This window comes from Hemiscyllium ocellatum, chromosome 9 (assembly GCF_020745735.1).
Source record: "Hemiscyllium ocellatum isolate sHemOce1 chromosome 9, sHemOce1.pat.X.cur, whole genome shotgun sequence".
Lineage (NCBI taxonomy): Eukaryota > Metazoa > Chordata > Chondrichthyes > Orectolobiformes > Hemiscylliidae > Hemiscyllium > Hemiscyllium ocellatum.
The window spans coordinates 65209621-65226166 of record NC_083409.1 but is presented as its reverse complement, the minus strand read 5'-3'; positions in this window follow the sequence as shown (position 1 = coordinate 65226166).

Below are 16546 nucleotides of genomic sequence, written 5' to 3'. Positions count from 1 at the left end.
AGAGGTAAGGGTGAAAGTTAATGAGCGTCTGAAGAAAGGACAATGTCAATGTGAATGGCATTTGCCTGTTCCACAGATTCTGAGAGAGAGAAGTTCAGGACTGGAAGTTGTGGAATTAGGTTGAGGGTGATTTTTGTTTCAGTCATCCTTCCCCCAACCCAGCCAATAAATTTGGACATGAGGCACCTAAAATAAAGCAGCTTGTCAGCCCACTACCTTTTCGCCCAATGTTGTCCTACACTTGCATTACAGGGAAGTGGGTAAGTTGTCAGGCAGCTTGTCCATTCTAAGGCCTATTAGGCCCTTAAAAGGACAACTAACCTTGGGGTGTCACTCAACTTAGAGTCATAGTCATTGAGATGTACAGCACGGAAATAGATCCTTCGGTCCAAGTCATCCGTACCCGAAATTAATCTAGTCCCATTTGCCAGCACATAACCCATATCCCTCTAACCATTTCCTATTCATATACCCATCCAGATGCCTTTTAAATGTTGTAATTGTACTAGCATCCATCACTTCCTCTGGCAGCTCTTTCCATACATGCACCACCCTCTAGATAAAAAATTGCCCTTAGGTCCTTTTAAATTGCCCTTTTAAATTTTTCCGCTCTCACTCGAAACCTATGCCCTCTCGCTCTGGACTTCCCCACCCCAGGGAAAATACCTTGTCCGTTTACCCTATCCATGCTCCTCATGATGTTATAAACCTCTATAAGGCCTATTTTTTAGCTTGCAGGGGAAGACAGAGGCATAGCAAACAGCTGATGGCTTTTACTGCACATCCAGCCAGCATTGCTTAAAAATATCACAAGACATCCACAACGAAACTTCATTTTCTGTCACTTTTTAATCTTAAATATTTAAGATATAGAGAAATGTATTGACTTTGTTCACATTACTTGTGAACAGTGATGTACTTTTTTTGAGACTCCCAATTTAGTAATCATTGATTTTTGCATCAGTATTATGCTAAATTTCTTTATAACTGTATTATCTCTGCTAAATGTCATAAGTAAAATAATAAAAAAGTCTTATTATTCTTATTTCATCTGAATGGATTTTCTAAACTAAAAATAAGCATTATTATTTTTTGAAAATGTGGCTGTATTTGCTTCATAGAATCCTTCTCACGTTATGCAATTATACTGCTTTTTGGAGGTGTGTAATTATACTTGAAAGGTTGCGGTTCAAGAATTGTATGTAGATGCGTTCTGATATGGTTTTGTTGCCTTTCATGTAATAAATTAGTGACTGATTTTGTATAAGCACAACTAAAGCAGATGAGTCATTACCTAAACCTGTGAATCTTTTGAATTGACAATCCTTCTAGCTCCCAGCATGAAACCACAAAAGTTCCCTATTGTGAGCTTCGTTTTCAAGACAATATTCTCAAAACATTTCTCAAAGAGGATGAGTTGTAAAAGAGGTATTTGCTGTGTTTTACCCTGGAAAAAACAGATGCAGTAGTAGGAGGAAATTATTTCAGGCGAGACATGATATAAGTGATGAGGCTTTTACCCAGAGAAACAGCAGAAGCTCTAGTCACCTCTTTTAAGGATGATCCTCCAAACTAAGTGCACTTATCAAGGACCCATGACATACAGTCCCAATTCAAAATCATCAACTCTATTAAAAGTTGCATAGTAGCAACCATATACCTTCCCATCTTCCCAATGCTGATCTGGCATTCAGGGACTGTGACCTTTGAATGACAGATCCTAACTCCCTTCCCTTAGAACCCTTAAACAAGCCCATGTGGGTTTGCTGATCATGTCTCCACATACTTGTCAATGGGTTAATACCAGTGGCAGCAAGATAATACTCTTAAGTGGACATTCATTGACAGTAGAGCTGGCAGATCATCCACGTGACTTACTGCCACAGTCCTAATCAGTTGGAAGCAGATAGATAAGAGAGTTCCCATCTGCTACCCTCCTATTTGGTAAATACTTCCCAAACACCATCAAACTTGCCACAAGCAGCCGATAGTCAGAGATTTAGGTAATCGTTTTTTATATCTGCCCAGACCCTCAAATGCTGTACAAAAAAAAGTTCTTCAGATACTAGTCACCTGAAATAAAATTGAAAATGTTCAAGAGCTTATTCAAAGTGAACTGTCATCTGTTTTTCCAGGGTAAAACACAACAAATACCTCTTTCACAACTCATCCTCTTTGAGAAATGTTTTGAGAATATTGTCTTGGAAATGAAGCTCACAATAGGGAACTTTTGTGGTTTCATGCTGGGAGCTAGAAGGATTGTCATCAACCTGAAACATTGGTGACATTTGAACCTATCTCACTGTGTGTGAAACCTACAACAACAGTGAATTGCTGGCTTTTTACCCTGTCTAATGGCCCCACTTTTACTCTATTCCAGCTGTTGTGAAACTGTCAGAATAGGGAACAATGTTGGTTTAACATCCATCCACACTTCACTGCTCTCAACCCATTAATAAGTTAAGTTAAAGTTCCCCCTGTTAACTACTTCTGCCTGCACAAAGATTGCATGAGTGGTGAGTATTTCTGTTTCTGTTTTTATGCCACAAGTGATGTTTGTCACCAAAGTGATAAATACAATGGGGTTTATGCAAAAATATTTGGAAAGAAAGAGGAAAAGTGAGCAGTTAGAAGCATTCGAACTTGGAACATTTTTCAAAGGGTGCTTGAGAAACTGGGTAACAAATTAAGAAGCAAAAAGAGGGTTCTCTTACTATTCTTCACTAACCATGAATCATTCAGTAAATATCATTCAGAATCATTGGATAACAGAAGTGCCTGTTTGCAACAGGAGGCTCAGACATCTGCAGGAACATGAAATTGCACACAAGCATATGTACAAACAAAGACTAACAGTAGGCACCTTTACCATTAGTACCTCCTCCATCATTGAATAAGACCATGGCTGATCTGATTTTAACCACAACTGTACATTCCTGCACATCCCCAATAATCGTTCATCCTAATGGTAACCAAGAACTTTTACCTCTACCTTAAAATGTTTAAAGGTTCTGCATCCACTGTCTTTTGCAGAAGGGGATTCTGAATACAGTACCCCTTGAGAGATAAAAATCTTCATTTCTATTTTAAATGGGCATTCCTCTGAAGGGACAACTCCCTTCAGAGATACAGGCCTAAGATAATCCACTCATTCCAGATATTAATCTAGTAAGCCTTCCCTGAACTGCTTCCAAAGTAATTCACATCCTTCCGTGAGTATGGTGAACAGACTGTGCACAGTCCAGATGCAGTCTCACCAATGTCCTTTACACCAGAAGCATAATCTCAGTACTTTTGCGTTCAATTTCCCGTGTAATAAATCATAAAATTCTATTACTTTTCCTGATTTCTTGCTGTCCCTCCATGCTAAACCTCCATGATTCATGCACAGATGTGTACACGGATTTCTCTGCATCTTAGAGCTCTAGAACCTTTCATCAATTTGATAATATGCTTCGTTTTTGTTCTTTCCGTCAAAATGGACAAATTGAGATCTTACCACACCGTACACCATTTGCCAGATCTTTGCCCACTTAGTTAACCTACCTATGTCTATTTGTAGGTTCCTTATGCACTCTTCACAACTCACATTCCTCTCCATCTTTGTATCGTCTGCAAGTTTAGCTGCAATACCTTTGATCCCTTCACCCAAATCATTTATGTGAATTGTAAAGACTTGATGTACCAGCATCAACTCCTGTGGTACACCAGTTGTAACTTCCTGCCAGCCTGAAAATGACCCACTTATTCCTACTTACTACTTTCTATCCATGCACTACACCATGAACTTTTATTTTCCACAATAATGTCGCATCACATTGAATGCCTTCTGAAAATCTAAATACAATACATCCACTAATTCCCTTTATCTACAGCACAAGTTACATCTTCAAGAAACTCAAACACATTAGTTAAAGATAATTATGCCTTGACAAAACCTTATTTGCTTTACTGAATTACCTTGAAAGTATCCAAGTGCTTTGTTAAAGCATCTTTAATAATGATTTGAATATTTTTCCTAGAATAGATGTTAAGCTAACTGGTCTGTAGTTTCCTGTTTTCTGCCCCAATTTATTTTTGAATAAAAGAGATACATTAGCAATTTTCCAATCTAAAGGACTCTTCCCCGAATCTAATGAAACTTGAAAAGTTAAAAGCAACATGTCAACCAGTTCACTGACTATTTCTTTTAAGGCCTCAGGATTAAATTTATCATGATCTGGGGACTTGTCAATTCACAGTTTCAACAACTTACTCAGTAGTACATCCTCGGTAACTTCAATTTTCTAGAGTCCCTCCCTCCCTTTCAATTCCTGATTTACAGTTATTTCTGGGATGCAATTTGTATCATCTCTAATGAAGACCAGCACAAAAATATCTGTTCAATTCATCTGCCATTTCTTTATCCAGCATTACTAATTCCCCAGACTTATTTTTTAAAAGAATGAATACTTTGTTTACTCTTGTCTTTTTTTAAAATATCTAAAGAAACCTTTATATTTTGGCTAACTTTCTCTTGTACTCTAATTTTTCCCTCTTTATTTATTTTTTAGTAATGCTTTGCTTTTTTTTAATATTTCATTGAATCTTCTGGTCTTCCACCTATCATTGGAGAATTATATGTATTTTCTTTGCATTTGATACTATCTTTGATATAATTAGTTGACCACAGGACTGAACCGTACCTCAAAATTTTTCTTATTTGTTCAAATGTATCTACTTTGTTCTTTCTGGAATAAGACTTAAGTGTTTGCCAAAGGACTCCAAAAATGCACAATAAGCTGACTCATGAGTGAGGTGTATTGTTCCTCCCCCAGAAAGAGGAATCTGCCTATTCCCATAATTTCCTTTGTCAATGTACACTGTTGATTGTAAAATATAAATTCATCCCAAACTTTAGGATCCAACACAAACCTGTTCATAAAACACCCAGTTGGAACCCACATCCATCACCACAACAGGCCTGCATGGAATGGTAGATCTTAACTGAGGTCCTTCAATCTTGACCTTCCATTTTGGAACTCCTTCTTCCTTCTTGTTATACCAGCGATCTTGTGGGAGGCAAATGGGGGCCATTTTACAAACTTCTTTATAAGGTCAAGAGTCTATATAAGTAAACATGTAATTTTGGGAGTTCCTGTAAAGGAAGGAAGAATTCAAATTCACGGACCATTGGGATCAGTTATGTCAAAGGAGTGATTACTATAGAATGGACAGGTTTCACTTTAATAGGACCAGGACTAGCATACTCCCTAGAAAAATGGCTTGTCCTGCTAGAGGGTACCTAAGTAAACATGACAAGGGTTGGCGGGAGGGGAATACAAACCAAAACAACCTTTATTACATTTCCATTAAGTGATGGCATGGTGGCACAGTGGTTAGCACTGCTGCCTCACAGGGCCAGAGACCAGGGTTCAATTCCTGCCTCAAGCAACTGTCTGTGTGGAGTTTGCACATTCTCCCCATATCTGTGCGGGTTTCCTCCAGGTGCTCTGGTTTTCTCCCACAGTCCAAAAATGTGCAGTTTAGGTGAACTGGCCATGTTAAATTGCCCATAGCGTTAGGTGAAGGGGTAAATTTAGGAGAATGGGTCTGGATGGGTTGCTCTTCAGAGGGTCAGTGTGGACTTGTTGGGCTGAAGGGCCTGTTTCCACACTGTAAGTAATCTAATCTATCATCAGATGCTTACAGCTGGGTTATTGATTGATTTCGACTTGTAATAGCTGAGACTTTAGAAATAGTTGGAGGTTTGTAATCCTGTCTGAAATTGGTGATGTCCACTGGGAATGGTGAAGATGGTTCAGACGTCAAGGCTTCTGCTCAGATGCTCTTGGTCTACAGATTGCCAGGTGGAATAAACAGAGCTGGCCAGTGAAGGCAAGGTGCTTGAAGAGAGAGAGAAGCAGCTTTGGCAGAAGGCCAGATCCATCCAGGATTTTCAGGAAGTATTTTTGATACCTCACCTAGGCCAGAAATAGTGTGTGCGTCCCACCACCATCTCCTTAAGGAGCTTCTGAATGAAACCCATCATCTGTTGCAAGCATACTCAGGGTAGGGAGAGGATAGCACTGCCAACAAATGTAAAAGACACCATGACTATGAACTTCTTTATGTCAGGCTCCTTCCAAGCTGGAGCAGGTGGCATCTTGAGCATCTCACAGTTTGTCATTCACAGTTGTACACTGCATGCAAAGAGATGGGAGGATATTACATTCTTTGTTTCTATGAAAGAGGAGCATAAGGCTCCAAACAGGTTTGTAGATTCCCAATGCTGCAGTGTTATACTGACATTACACATGTGAGTTGGTTGGTGTTGCTCATAAAATAATGAGTGTAGTACAATTGTAAAGGATTCCTTTCTCTCAATGTCCAGCCTGCATGTGACCATACTCAATGCATCACAGAGGTTAATGCCTGGACAGTATCCCTCCTCTCTCTCTCTCTCTCTGTCTCTGTCTCTGATAAATCCCTAAAGTAATGAAACATTTGCCAAAGTACAGTCCATGGCATGAACTTAACCACGGAGACATTGAATTAAGGAAGCTGTTGTGTTATAGCAACCATGTGATTCTGGCTGACCAGGAAGCCCTCTCATTCATAGAACTTCAGGTAGACATGTCAAAAGGATTTGCAAGTCGCTAATCAACTTGTTTTACTATATTATGAACATACTTGCCATGCCCATCAAGCCCCAGAGTAGAACTTGAATCTGAAACTTTCTGGCTCAGAGTTTGGGAGTTTACTGCACTACAATAAGTCCTCCAAGACTGTATTATGATGCTATTATTTTCCAATGGTCCACTATGTTGTCTGAATTAGGGCTACCACAGAAACCCAGAGTCTGTCTACTGAAAAACAAGGGCCAGTTGATTACTCATTGGCACAACCAGAACATGAGGAGCATAAACAGAAAGAGCAGGAAGAGAGAAAGCATTTCTTTTCTGGATGGTCTGACCATGAACAACATATTAATGAAGGCTGCTTGTTATAAACATTTATGCAAGCTACCTGCTGTTTGTCCTGGAGGAATGGGTGATTGTTGATTACATATGGTGATCCCCTCATATTTTGCACCTTGAGCTGTAAGTCAGCATAGGTCATTCTTTGCAAGGAGGAGGGAAGGTTTTGGGAAAAAAATGTCATTTTAAACATCCCCACCCCCTCAGAAAGTACAAGAAGCGACACTGGAATTTGGCAAATATCAACAATATCAAGTGGTGATGCAACTGAATACCTATTTGACCAACTATGACAGGAAAGAGAAAAAAACAATAGGGGAATTTTTGTTCATTTTCAGTCCTAGCAATAGCTAAGCGTTCCTCACATAGAAAGAAGTCTACTCTCAAGATGTACAGGCAATGGTTCAACTTCAGAGAGGGCGGGAACTATTTTACTAAAAGCTTGCTTCTCTACACTGAATGCAGAGCACAACACTAGTGTTGACCTATGAGGTCAACCTCAGCTTCCCAGGGTGTGGGTGTATTGTGACGTTATCAGCGCTGGGGTCCCCTATGAGTTAACCAGCACAGAAAATCCCACAGGGGTGTTACTGTGGCCTTTTAATTAGTAGAAGTGACATATTACAACTTGGCTCGGTGTGTTCATATGAACTTAATTTGTTGGCATTTACATTTACCTTCTTTCTGTATCACCCTTGCTCGGTATGTGCACACATCACATGTCAACGCCCACACACAAAGAAAACTGAAGCAGAAATAATCCCACACTGAGATTGAGTTTTAAACCCACTTTAATGCAATCTGCATATCAAGATCTTCCACTGTTTGTGAAATGTTCCATGTTGTTTAGAACAATGTAATTTTAACTTCCAAGGGTCATTATACTGAAATAAAACGTAGGGGGTTGTGGGGGTGGAGAGATCAGAATTATCAATGGCCAAATCAGAACAAACTGGAAAATTGGACTCATATCCATGTCATTTGGCATTTTCCACCTTTGCAACTTAAGCTTAAATAGAGCACTTTTGTGCATAGCAGCAGTTACTTCATTTAAATATTGTAATATATTTAATTTAAGCATAAGGTGACTTTCTTCCCATTGAGGACAGGAATATTTGGGACACACTGTTCATCCACCTGGAGGGAAATTCCATGTGGATTGGAGGTTTAAATGGTGACCACAGCCTTTATAGCTAATTTGTATTTTCAATCATGCAGTCTGTTCTCAGCTTGTTTTTGTGACTAGAATTGTCATTCATTTTAAATGTTGTTGTAGAATTTGTTGCCGTAACAATAGACTCACATGCTGGAGTCTATTGTAGCTATACTGGCACATTGTGTTTTTGTAGCACCCAAAATAGCCGAACATTGACTACTAACTCATTAGAACACATTTACAAGATGTCAATAAAACCAGAAAAACTGAAAAGGAAACATCAAGTCGCAATTCCACCTTATAGGAATATTTGGGAGTTCAGCTACATCAAATCAATTATATGCAAATTGTGGAGTCCTGTAATAATTGAGAACTGAAGTTAAAAGTTAAAAAAAAGAGGGATTGCTTTTAAACTGTTGCTCTGTATTCAGACACAGTGTGTAATCCCTGATTTAAAACTAAATTAATTAATTTTAACAACCCCTCTGTCCTTCCTCATTCCACCCAACCCCATACCATTGACATTCACAAAAACACAAAACACTTGAAAAGGTATTTACATCCATTGAATGATGATGTATCTGTTCTATGTGCTTGTGAATACTGTAGTATTTTTATCACTAATGTCTTGTTAATGGAGGAATGGGCTCCTCTTGGTATCAAACGGTTCATGATATCATATGTTTGGTATTGCTCCCAAAGATGGCATTTTAAGCAACTGAGATCTTTGGGATGTTTGGTAGGTAAAACAACCATTACTAGAGTATGAAAATGGTAAGTAAAAGAATAGGACATTGCTTTCAAAATGTAGAATAAATTTATCTTTGGCATGCATTTCACTTGGATCAGGTAAATAATAATTAAAGCAGAAAACATTAAAGCATGTAAATAAATATGGATCAGAGAAACATTTTGGGGTTTGCATAATATTTTCTGATTTAATATTCACAGCATTAATTTTATGGTATGACTGAGAGTGTGGTTATTATCTCACTGAATTATTAAATCATGCATATGCACTGTTTGTATTAATGGACATGCTATTGTAACATACACTGCAAATTATAGAAGAAATCATTATTGGAATGGTCAATAGAACTACAATTAATAAGTCACTAGGCCCAGATCATTTTCACTTGAGAGTTCAGCCAGATATTCATGTTGGAATGGTGGAAGTACTTATCCTATTTTACTGGAATAGGAATTGTATTAATGGAGGAAGATGATGTGTGTTATGCCCTTGTTCAAAACATGAGTTGTTTAGGTAGCTATGGATAATTTAGCTTCACATTTGTCAATTGTTGTGAACACCTAGAAAGTTCTCAGCTCTTTATAGACTGGCAAAATAGCTATGTTCAACTACTTTCATCAACTTATTATATTTCAGTATATAAGCAGAGGAAAAGCTCTATACCTGCCTTATACTTGACATTAAAAAAAATCAAAAAAAAGGACTTCTTGCAGATTACATAGTCTTCAAGGTAAAGTGGCAACATACATTAAATAAAAATAAACTTGCATTTAGTAAACATTAACATAGTAAAATACTAAAAAACTCTTCACGGACAGCTAATCAACATAATAAGGCTGAGAAAAATATAGTGGGTAGGGTGATCTTGGTCACAGAATTTGACGAGGAAAGAGAGCTAGTGATGTGCAGAAGTTTACAAAGGGATTTCCAATGCATTGGGCTTAAGCAAGTAATTGAAACCATATGATGGGGGAGCAAGAAGGGTGAAACAGAAGTAGTTAGAGGAATGAAGAGTTTATATAAGATTGCTTTTGCATAAGGTAATATTCTGAAGGGGTTAATGTTTGTTACATTGGCTCCACCCATTTTTCTGATGTCATATGCAGTGTGTGGGTGGAAACAAGGACTTCTATTTTCACTTTCTAATGGAGCAGATGTAACTGCCCCAGTTCCCTGAGGTTCTGTTAATATATCTGATCAAATGTAATTCTACTTATTGCCATTATGTAGTAAACTGTCTTGTTATCCATAATCAATTTCTCTTATGTAGGTACTATAAGGTGATATATCCTGTATGGGTTAAAAACAAGGGTTGCAGATGCTGGAAACCAGAGTCTAGACTGGAGTGGTGCTGAAAAAGCACAGCAGTTCATCATCATCTGAGGAGCAGGAAAATCGATGTTTTGGGCAAAAGTCCTTCACCAGGAATAGAGGCAGAGTGCCTGCAGGGTGGAGATATAAATGAGAAGAGAGTGAGGGTCGGGAGAAAGTAGCATAGAGTACAATATGTGAGTGGGGGTGGGGATGGAGCTGATAGATTAGATTAGATTACTTACAGTGTGGAAACAGGCCCTTCGGCCCAACAAGTCCACACCAACCCGCCAAAGCGCAACCCACCAATACCCCTACATTTACCCCTTACCTAACACTACGGGCAATTTAGCATGGCCAATTCACCTGACCCGCACATCTTTGGACTGTGGGAGGAAACCGGAGCACCCGGAGGAAACCCAAGCAGACACAGGGAGAACGTGCAAACTCCACACAGTCAGTCGCCTGAGTCGGGAATTGAACCTGGGTCTCAGGCGCTGTGAGGCAGCAGTGCTAACCACTGTGCCACCGTGCCGCCCATATATAACACAGGAGAGAAACAGGGAGGAATAGGTCAGGGAGGAGGGTGAGGGAAGGTAGCAAAGAGTGCAATGGGTGAATTGGGGTGGGGGTGAAGGTGATAGGTCAGAGAGGAGGGTGGAGTGGATAGATGGAAAGGAAGATAGGCAGATAGGACAAGTCGTGGGGACAGTGCTGAGCTGGAAGATTGGAGCTGGGGTGAGGTGAGGGAAGGGGAAATGAGGAAACTGTTGAAGCCCACATTGATGTCCTGGGGTTGAAGTGTTCCGAAGCGGAAGATGAGGCATTCTTCCTCCAAGCGTCTGGTGGTGAGGGAGCGGCAGTGAAGGAGGCCCAGGACCTCCATGTCCTCGGCTGAGTGGGAGGGGGAGTTGAAATGTTGGGCCACAGGGCAGTGGGGTTGATTGATATGGGTGTCCCAGAGATGCTCTCTAAAGTGCTCTGCTAGGAGGCATCCAGTCTCCCCAATGTAGAGGAGATTGCATCGGGCGCAACGGATACAATAAATGATACTGGTGGATGTGCAAGTAAAACTTTGATGGATGTGGAAGGTTCCTTTGGGGCCTTGGATGGATGTGAGGGAGGAGGTGTGGGTGCAGGTTTTGCAATTCCTGTGGTGGCAGGGGAAGGTGCCAGGATGGGAGGGTGGGCTGTTGGGGGCGTGGACCTGACCAAGTAGTCACAGAGGGAATGGTCTTTGCGGAAGGTGAAAAGGGGTGGGGAGGGAAATATATCTCTGGTAGTGGGGTCCGTTTGGAAGTGGCAGAAATGTCGGATGATTTGGTTTATGCAAAGGTTGGTAGGGTGGAAGGTGAGCACCAGGGGGTTCTGTCCTTGTTACGGTTGGAGGGGTGGTGTCTGAGGGCAGAGGCGTGGGATGTGGACGAGATGCGTTAGAGGGCACCTTTAACCATGTGGGAAGGGAAATTGCAGTCTCTAAAGAAGGGGGCCATCTGGTGTGTTCTGTGGTGGAACTGGTCCTCCTGGGAGCAGATACGACAGAGGCGGAGGAATTGGGAATACGGGATGGCATTTTTGCAGGAGGTAGGGTGGGAAGAGGTGTAATCCAGGTAGCTGTGCGAGTCGGTGGGTTTGTAAAAAATGTCAGTGTCAAGTCGGTTGTCATTAATGGAGATGGAGAGGTCCAGGCAGGGGAGGGAGGTGTCAGAGATGGTCCACTTAAATTCAAGGTCAGGGTGGAATGTGTTGGTGAAGTTGATGAATTGCTCAACCTCCTTGCGGGAGCATGAGGTGGCGCCAATGCAGTCATCAATGTGGCGGAGGAAGAGGTGGGGAGTGGTGCAGGTGTAACTACAGAAGATGGACTGTTCTCCATCTTCTACATAGCCAATGAAGAGACAGGCATAGCTGGGGCCCATACGGGTGCCCATGGCTACCCCTTTGGTCTGGAGGAAGTGGGAGCATTCGAAGGAGAAATTGTTGAAGGTGAGGACCAGTTCAGCCAAACGAATGAGAGTGTCGGTGGAAGGGTACTGTTGGGGACGTCGGGAGAGGAAGAAACAGAGGGCTTGGAGTCCCTGGTCATGGCAGATGGAGGTGTAGAGGGATTGGATATCCATGGTGAAGATGAGGTGTTGGGGGCCGGGGAAACAGAAGTCTTGGAGGAGGCGGAGAGCGTGGGTGGTATATCCTGTACCACTAATTGCTAGATATGGCCAAGACAAAGATAAGACAGGGGAGGAGAAGTGGCAATGAACTACCTCAAACAAGCCTTCCACAGTATCATGATCTGGCAGGTGGTAAATGCCTCAAGATGACCACAGTAATCATCTGGCAAAATACCACAGTGCATGGCTGGTGAAGATGACAAAGAAAGGGATAAGAATGTGAAAAGATTTAAACACAACATCCAGAATTTTAAGTTAAATGCATTGGACCCATAGGCCAGCAAGGAAAAGGATAAAGATGTTTGGGATTTGATGTTAAACTTGGATCTGATTCAGACAGTGGAGTTTTGGATAAGTTGTGCCACATGAAGACTGTAGGATGAGAAACTGGCTGTGTGTATACAGGAATAGTTGAGTCTGGAGGTGTAAAGGTATGGGATCAGCAGCATTTGGGCTTGAAATGGAGTGTAGACAGGTTATAGACATCAAAGCAGGGTGCCTTTGATGAAGGGGATATGGAATTAGTATCTAATCCTGGGTAGAAGTGGCTGCCAAAGGTGGAAACAGTTGAATTCAGACTGATGTGTGACCAGTGAGGAGGGTGAAGTTGGTGACAACAATATACAGTTCAGGATAGGGGCTGAAGACAATTATTTTGATTTTCTTAATGTTTAACAGGAAGAAATAGTAGGTTATCCAAGACTGGAGGCTGTAGAAGCCAAAATCAAGAACTTTAAATGGGCAAAAATTAGCTCTCATGCACAGTGGTTAAGTTTTAAATTAGGAAGATATAGATATCCCACATTCGAAAGGCCTGCCTAGGTATCTACACAGTGATGACTTCAAAATGGACACGAGGAGAAATCACTTAAAATGTCACCGCTGATGTGGAATTGAAAATCAGAAAATTTGTATGTTGCCAATGCAAGATTTGGGAATACCCCGACATAGAGTCATAGAATCATGGAATTATATAGCATGAAAATAGACATACGATCCAACCAGTCCATGCTGAACAAAATCCCAAACAATCTAGTCCTATCTGCCTACGTCTGGCCCATATTCCTCCAAATCTTTCCTGTTCATGTACTTATCCAAATGTATTTTAAGTGTTGCAATTGTACACACACTCACCACTTCCTCAAGAAGTTCATTCCACACGCAAACCACTCTCTATGTAAAATATTTGCCCCTTAATATATTTCTAAAATATTTCTCCTCTCACCTTAAAAATGTGCCCCCCAGTCTTCAAATCTCCCATCCGAGGGAAAAGACAACTACCATTAAATTTATCTCTATCCCTCATGATTTTATAAACTTCTATAAGAGTAAATAATATTCTGAATTGTATATGACAGTTAATTGAATGTGAATCCTTCTATCATTGGGTCAAAGTCCTGAAACCTTCCAGATAACTGTGTGTGAAGCTGCAGTGGTCAAGGAGATAGCTGTCACTACCACTTTCTCAGTGGCAACCATGGATAGACAATAACGCTAGCAATGGTCATTTCCACAAAATTATCATCCCCATGATAGCAGGTTTGTGAAACCTGTCCTATATTGCTTAGAAAATAAAAAAAACCTGGTTGAGTTTCACTTTTAGAGTTCACGTCTTCTTTAACCACCACCATCCACAGGAAATATTACATCACATGACAGGAAGAGGGCACGTTGCTATTCTTCATGTTATTATTTGTGTGAAAAATGTCTTGTGGATGTAGTTAAATTAGTAAAAGAAATGTTTTGTCAGTGTATGATTGAATAAGTGATAAGGTGGTGTTTTTACTGCCACTTACATAGCTGCATAGTTTGTTTTTAAACCAATAGCAAGGATGTTGCCAAATATGAAAAACTGCCTCTTTAATTAGTTTCCTTCATTTGAAGTTAAATGCTGTGTACTACAACATCTACCTTAATTCAGGGACTGTTCATTGGTGAAGGTATACTTGAAGCATTAACAGATTTCAGACCAGTAATTCAGTATTCATGGAAACTCCTAATGGTAGACTCCAGAATCCACAAGTGAAATCTTGCCAATTTTTGGCTCAGTGTGAGTCTCATTGAGTTCAGTGGTGTGATTTTCATCACAAAGTTTGGTGGGTTTTCTCACCGTGTCTGACTAAATTGCCATTTTAATTGCCATTTGAGCCTTTTTGGTGAGCATCAGGCCAGGTTTCCACCCAGTCTTACCATGTGTCATTCCCAGAGCAACACGCCGCTCACTGAAGATCCCAGGATTGACCGGCATCCCTGACACCTGTCTATATCTAAAAGGTCATTGTACACCCCTGTCAAGCACTGAAAGATTGAAGTTGTCCTGCTCGGTTCCTGACATTTGCCCAGACTTGGAGAAAATCCCCAACCTACTTTACAAATATAATCCTGGGCGAGGAGGTTCACAGATAGGACTACCTTCTTCCCCAGGAGTAGCAGTGAAGGCATGACACAAGACCTCGCCAGCTTTGTTTGAGGTTGTCACCCTGGTCAGTGCAGAATGAATTGTTACGCCAGCGTTTGCACCGCATTTCTCTGATACATCACTTCCACTCCATTTCTGTTACTGCACCTACCTCTCATCAAGTTCATACACTATCACTCTCACTTGTGCAAGCAACATCATTCCCACTCACACACCCCAAACTACAACACCGCTAACTCTGCATGTCCTCTGTGCTGCCTGCTGACTCACTTGGGAAATATTCCCAACTGTACCAACAGTAATAGCAGTTATAACAGTGTTCTGTTATAACTACCTTTCTCTCATTCTAGGAGCAAAACAAATCACAATAAAACATAAAGAATCTGCCCCTCATTTGGCATCCCACTCCTCAGGAGGTGAGATCCTTTCCTTGACTACTCCACTCAGGCCCTGGACCAGTATCGAAGACTGGCCCTGACTCACTGTGCCAGGATCTCCTGAGTGCAAGTTATTCCCCTTGATTGGACTGAGGTATGTTTACAACCATGGAAAACCTGATTTTGTGCAATGCCACAGCAAAACATTAGTAATATGATCCAGCAGTATCTATGACGGAGGAGGCAAAGCATGGGAAAGAAATGCAAGTCAAGGATCCAGATAGGTTCAGAGTTAATGAGTGCTATGACAGTGAGTGAAGAGGCCAGAGATGCATAGTCTAGTCCATGAGATGGGAATGTGTCCCTGACTGCACATTTCCTTGTAACAGTGTTACAATGATAGGTGCCGGTACACTACCTAAGCTGCAGTATTGAAGTGCTGAAGTGTCACCTAAGAGGATCAAAGATGTGCCATGAGGATTCCTTGAGACTGACACATGTTGAATGTCATTGTCTGTGGATGTGGGGTACCTGTGATCAATGTCCCTATTGGGTGCCTGAGATGTCATGCCTGGAGTCCAACATCAGTATCTTTAGGAGCAAATGGCAATTTGAATTTGTTAAGAACGTGCTCTGGTTTCCGTGTCAAGTTTTCCAGACAGCTGGTTTGTGTGGCTATATAATTTGAAAAAATCGCAAGCTGCACTGAGTTGGACTGTCCGCAAGCAATAAAGGGTATCAATTGGGAACTCACTGCGCCCTGGCAAGAATCTCACTATGTCAATTGGGCAAGCAGGGAAGTTGCAGCAAGATGGTCTTGACACAGAGAAGACTTACATAGCTTGATTCTACCTTTCATCCATCCATGGCCCATGTTGCTCAGAGATGGATTCTTCTGTAAGAAATATTGGCAGTAAATACAGCAATGTTGTGGCTTCCAAAATGATCAATATTCACTTGCAGTGACAGTCAGCATGTAGCAGTAATGTGAATATTATCTTCAGATATATTGTCAATATATCAAGCCAACTACTCAACTCACTTGTATAAGCTAGTGTTGTGATTCGCTGATTGCACAGATGAAAGACAGATGTTAATGTTGTCATTCTGAGGCTGTACTTTGTACTACAATGCACTGTTACAATTCCCAAAGAGACTGAAAACATTTTAGAATGGAATTTCAACTTTGAGTAACTGACAGTTTGGAAGGCACTGTTTGGAATTTTGTATGTCCTTAAGGAATATCACCAACTTTTACAGATGGACCATAGAAAGCATGTCTGGATGCATCACAGCTTGGCACAGCAACTGCTCTGCTCAGGACTGTAAGAAACTACAGAGAGTTGCGAATACAGCCCAGTTTATCACACAAGCCAACTTTCCATGCATTGACTCCACCTACACT